Here is a 6,121-nt window from a genome sequence, read left to right on the forward strand (position 1 = left end):
AGAAAACAAAAAAAGTCAGAATTGAGAGATTCTCAGAGCTGGCACTGTGCACAAGAGCTTTGAATATGCTTAATCAGAGTTCTTGAAAATGTAGTGTACCTGGGTAGGCTAGAATGCAATCCTAAACATGTTAGCTTAAACTCCTGTGAAAGAAGAGGACACAGAAACAGGGATTTCAGAAGCAGGAAAGCACCTGAGGGACATAGACCTGACATGGGAGCTACCGGCTGGGCTTAAACCACAACACAGGCTGAATGAGCTTTTAATTTTTTGATCCTAAAATCCCAGGAAATAGGAATGAGGCATGCAAAAACCCCCAACAACCAGACTGTGAATTTCCTGCTTTCGATTGTCTCTCTAATTGCGCCTTATATTTTTGTGTTATTTGCATTACTATTTTGAAATTGGTTTAAAAAACCCCAAACCAAACAATAAAAATCCCTGTGCGTAATATTTTTAATTCATCCCTCTGTGGCTTTTTATCACTCACCCTTGTGCTAAACAGCTAAAGCATATAATTCAGCCCAACAACAGTGGCAGAGAATCATTGATGTCCTTCAAAAAGATGCAGGGAAACGTAGAATGACAAAGACAGAATAATTTTATTGCTTGCAACTGGAGGAAATGGATTGCTTGTATCTGGCAGCAAGCCAGGCTGGAATCTGAAATGCTGTTGCTGCTGTAAATAGGATGAAAGGGATTCATAATCCATCTCTGTGCCCATTGTAGCTAGGAAAATTATAAGCAGAAAAAGCTATTAAAAACCCAGGCCCGAAACAATAAAACCAACAGGAGAAAGCTTTACAAAATGTGGAAGAGACTTTTTTTGTGTTGATAATTTGTAAACTAATTGTCATGACGAACCATTTGGGACTTGGTTAGGAACTAACTAATTGTTAGTTACTGAATATAGGTGATACAGGTGTTACGGGTGTTGAATTCCTGCAGTATGCATGTTTAATATAGGTATTGCATATAGGTATTGAATTGTACTGAATACAGTCCTCTTGTTCAGAACAAATGACATCTTGTCAGACTTCTCCATCAACTGCTCCATCCAGGGCAGACATTGTGCAGATTAATTGATGAAAGTGTGTTAATCTAAAACCTATGATTAGGGATTTCAGGTGTTGTCCTCCACATAAGAGTCAATACAGTGCAGATAAATCACAGAATCACAGAATTCCAAGGGTTGGAAGGGACTTCAAAAGATCATCTAGTCCAACCCCCCTGCAAGAGCAGGGTAACCTAGAGTACATCACACAGGAATTTGTCCAGGCGGGCCTTGAATATCTCCAATGTAGGAGACTCCATAACCCCCTGTTTCAGATTCCCTTGGACTGGACAAATAGCTGAATCACCTGAGCAAGAAATAATGTTCTGCAGTTCTCTACTGTCTGTGTAAAGCAAGTCTGATGTCTTAACTGCTTGCTTGGATGGGAAGGTTGTTGAAACAGAATACTTCATTCAAATGCTGAAGTGGGAAGTAGAAGGCTCAAAAGGAAGTGCCATAGCCTCAGAGCTTAACTGAGGAGAGGGCTGCTTCAGAAAGGAGCGAGGAAACCTTCAATAGCTAAAGCAGGTCATAGTGTCATGTGGTTTGGTATTCCCAGAGGTACCAACAGAGATAAAGCCTTTGGGCTCATTCGGCTGCATGGAACCTGTGCTCATTTTAATTGTTACACAAAATATCGATGGGAAATCTCTGGCGTGTAGGAAAAATGCTGTTGATTTCCACTGTGCCGTAGCAATGTCTGTGGCATGCAGGATGGGAACTATTACAATAACCGTATCTAATGTGATGTATAAAGCACTCCCTGAATTGCCAGAACAAAGATGGTGTTCAAATTAGGAAGGGAAAATCTTTATGGTATTGCTTTCAATACCATAACTTCCTGAAGAAGTGGGGACTTAAAAAGCGCATGGCGATATAAGTGAGGGAGCTGACATACTGCTGGCTTTAACCGTGAGTTAAGGTGTGAAACTTCATTGTGAGGTTCAGACTTAGACACTCAATCTCTGCAAAGGATCAACGACTGGTTGAAGCCAGCAGATAGAGTACAAAATGTCAAAGAAGATTCCTTTTGGCTCCTTCAGCCTTCACACTGTCTAATGTTTTCCCTCTGAACAGGCTATGTGATACTACCTTGCACGTGGGAACAGATGCGTGAACATTTATACACGCACACCAGAGGTAGTATCTTCCATCTGCACCTGCAGAAAAGCTCTATTCAATGTCCAGGAATTTATTCTAAAGAGATTTTGGCTCAGAGCAGTTCTGCAGATCTGGGTAGTCAAGGGAGCCAGTTCTGGATGCTGTTTTCAGTGGTGAGGTAGATATTTGTCCCCTCCCTCCACTGCTATGAAGGCAGTCTACGATGCGACTAAGATCTCTGTGTTAGAGCATGAGTATGGATGTAGTTCTTTCCATCTGAAGGTTTTTTCCTTAAAGTATGTTGGAATATTCTCCTGCATAAAAGTTATGTTGTGTATGAGCACATACTTCCCTCTGCTCTCAATTATCTGCAATCATATAAAAATATTTTAAATTGTAATGCAAATAAAATTAAATCCCAGTCTGTTTTGGTTCTATAGATATTCATGGTCTCCTTGTACTTTTTAATGCATTTGCCAAAATAAGCTGTAGTTTTGTTGGCAGCTGGCTGCTTTTCTTACTGCATGCTCTCCTACCTTGAGAAATGAGAAGCCCAAGATCACTTTCAATGCTTATCTCCCATGCCCTGGACTCTGAAGTGACCTGAAGTCTTTTCACTGTTTCTTTTCACAAGTGCTCCTGAGTCCTCTGCTGAAATGTGACAGCTCACCTTTACAATTTGGTGTCAGAATTCTTTGAAAGAATGTCTGTTAGTGTCACCTATACTATGGCTAGTTGCAGCTAAAGGGGATTTGCTTGAGCATTCTCTGACTGTGGTGGCATTGGAACTGCTGTGGTGTTACTGATGCTCCTTTTGTTTCTCTGACAGGCAATGGAGAATGGGCTCCCGTGAACTCAGCTGAACTTGGAGATGTATGAAAGAAGCGCATAGGGCATTGTTCATGGGGGACTGTTTTTAACAATACAATTTTCCAAGTCTGTGAAGCACTGAGATGTTAAGGGGAAAATCCAGTGCAATGAAAGAAACACTTGTGTATGCTTCACACCACTAGTTTTCAGAGATTTTATGAATTTGTCCAAATTCTTTGTGTTAGTACACCTGCTTGGATTTGGAACTCACAGCCACCCAGTGGAGAAAGATTAGGTGAATAACAAAAGTGGTTGCTGGTGAATCACAGGAATATAATTAACAATGTGATGAATTAAAACTCCCACCTAATAAAAAAAGATGCTCCATTATTACAATATGAAGCTTTAACTGCTCAGGTTGTGGATATGGGTGTATTTTAACAAGGTCCCAAATTAAAACAGGGCTGTTACTGATTATGGGCTATCAACAAGTATTTTGTAAGCAATTTCAATACCAAAAATGTCTGGTAAAGCCTGGGAAGGTGGAGAAGATCCTGAGGAGACAAGAAGAAAATATTATTTGAAGGAGACATTCCAGTTAAGGACATCTTTCTCCAGAAGACATATACATCTGGAAGGAAAATTTCACGCATATTGTTCAGGATCTGGCGTTTTATGTTAAATACTGCATTTGTTCTTGGAAGGCTTTAGTAATGCTTTTCCAGAAAACCACTTTTTGAAGGACAAACATGGTATCTGTGGACTTGTTTCTGCCGCTTTTGCATAATCTACAAATTCATATTCACAATATCTGGATTAGTCTTTGACAAAAACGAAATGCAGTGACCAAATAATTTTGACATATTCTTTAATCAAAAGAAATGTGTGTTGCTTCTGCACATCCATCTCTTCTGGCTTTAAAATTCATTTCCATTGCTTGGATGGCAAATAAATTCTGTTTCTGTAGAGTTTAGTAATATAAATTATGTTGTATGGAAATAAGGTCAGATGTATCTTTAAAACCAGTAAAGAGAATGGATGTTATATGAAAATAAATTTGGCTTTAGTGTTGAATGCAACTGCTTTAAAAGCATATGCAGGTATGCCTTGTATACAAGGTATACAAGTATTGTATAGGGATAAATAAAAATCTTCCCCTTAAAACAAGCTTCATTCAAAATATAAACACATCTTGATTATTAGTATTAGAAAGAGATCTAACACTACACAACTCACACTGCTTCTAGGTGCCTGATCATGTCATCAAATTTGTTGTTTGTTTTTTTTTAATGCAAAATGGATGGAACACTTTCAGTGGGGGGGGGAGAAGTACCAGCATCTCAGCCCACAGTCTTACACATCACAGACTTTGGGCAGGGAGGAGGTAGGGATTTGTGTGCACTCAGAGGAGGGAGTTGAAATTGGGGTTCTCAGATTTATGGATGTGCCTCCCAAGTCAGGCAGAGGTAGACTGAAGTTACTTCTCCATGAGACATAGCCTGAGCTGCCCGTCACTGGGAAGGCTGAGAAGCCTCTGAGCAGAACACATGCCCTGGGAAGCTTGGGCACCACTATCAGGACAGTAAGCATTCTTGACTTTATTACCTTAATTTGTCAAAAGCCTATTTAGGGTAAGTCTTTTACAGCTTGAGGTGTATAAACTCTTGCAGTGTATGCATCAGCTTACTGGAATTCTCTTGACTGGAATTAAGTAACGTTAAACCAACGTCCTTTTCATCCTCTCAGGATTCGCAGTAGTTTAACTTTTTTTTTTTTTTCAATAAAAAAGCTAGAATATTCTATTATTCTTGTTGTGCCTCCATACTGTGCTTCAAGGATGCTTTGATTGATGAAGACTGCTTTCTGGATGTTTTCCCCTTCCTGTTTTTATAACTGAAACTGTCAACCCTCTCTAAAGACTTAGCAAATAGTGAGATCAATTGCTGTGTAGCTGGCAGAAAAGCAAGGACAGTGACTGAACCAGTGCTGGGCTGCAGGTGAGCAAACGGGAGGGATATTTCAGGTGGTTTAAGAAAAATCCTGGGCTTGCTCAGGCATATTGAAGGACTGCATGAAGGATGTTTACAAAGGCTAATGTGAGGCTTGAGGGGCTAGCCCTCTGAAAAACCCGTATCACCAAAAAAAAAGGGAGAGATGCCCATCCAAACAGAGTGGTGAAGTAGGCTTTACTCTTACTTGCTTTATCTCTTTCTGGTCACCACATGGGGAGCCTTCTTTGTAGCCCAGCACAGTGACATGAACTGCCTCCCTGTTGGATACTCCATCTGAAACATGGTGAGCCAGTTACTAGAAGATGGGAGAAGGTGGTGGTGCGGATGCTTACTCAAGAAAGCATTGGAACTGGGACTGCAGATTTCACCTGTACCACAGAGCAGATTCTGCTCCTTTCTTTCTGTCCCGCACCTTTTGGGATCTCAATTTTACTGCAGTTCTAGAACTGGAGAAGGGTCAGTTTTTCACTGGGGCTTTAAATCCATTTTGGTTCAAGTAGTAAAACAATCATTGGAGGCATTGATTGTTGGTGTTTAGTCCAGTTCATTCCATGGCTACTACCAGGAAATACCAGTTTGGAGAGGAAGGCGGCATCACATCTTTCTGGGCCCCAGGGAAGTCTGTCAACTGAAATAAGGTAGGCAGTTGTGGTGTCTGCATTTGAAGAAAGGTGTTGGAAACCTCAAAAGGCTTCACAAACACATTCCAAGAATCACTGGGGGTCCATAAAACTCAATGTTACAGGAATAGACATGAAAGAGAAGATTCAAGGCAATAAGAGGTTGAGAGATTGATTGATAGTGAGTTCTGTTGTTCCTTATGGTAGATGGCTTTTTGTTTAGCAGTAAAAAGGTGCAATGAACCTTAGTGGTTAAAAGTTTGATCTAGTTCCAAGCAAGAAAGTTTGCATTTTTAACAGTGAAAGGGCATGTTTTTATCTGGATGAACTGAGGGATAAATGTGGGAATTTTAAGTTGTGAGTGCCCCAGCTGTCTGGTCTCCCCTGCTGCTGCAGGTAACTGCTCTTATAAGAGCCTACAGAAGGAGGTGAGTGGCTGTATCTCAGGTACTCCAGAGTAAATCTGGTATTTTCAGTCAAATTGGTCTTCACTGGTGACTGAACTGCTCTTCTGGGGAAGGAGG

The sequence above is a fragment of the Pezoporus occidentalis genome, unplaced genomic scaffold, assembly GCF_034315485.1.
Source record: "Pezoporus occidentalis ecotype Australia unplaced genomic scaffold, CSIRO_AGI_Poc_V1 ctg13, whole genome shotgun sequence".
Lineage (NCBI taxonomy): Eukaryota > Metazoa > Chordata > Aves > Psittaciformes > Psittacidae > Pezoporus > Pezoporus occidentalis.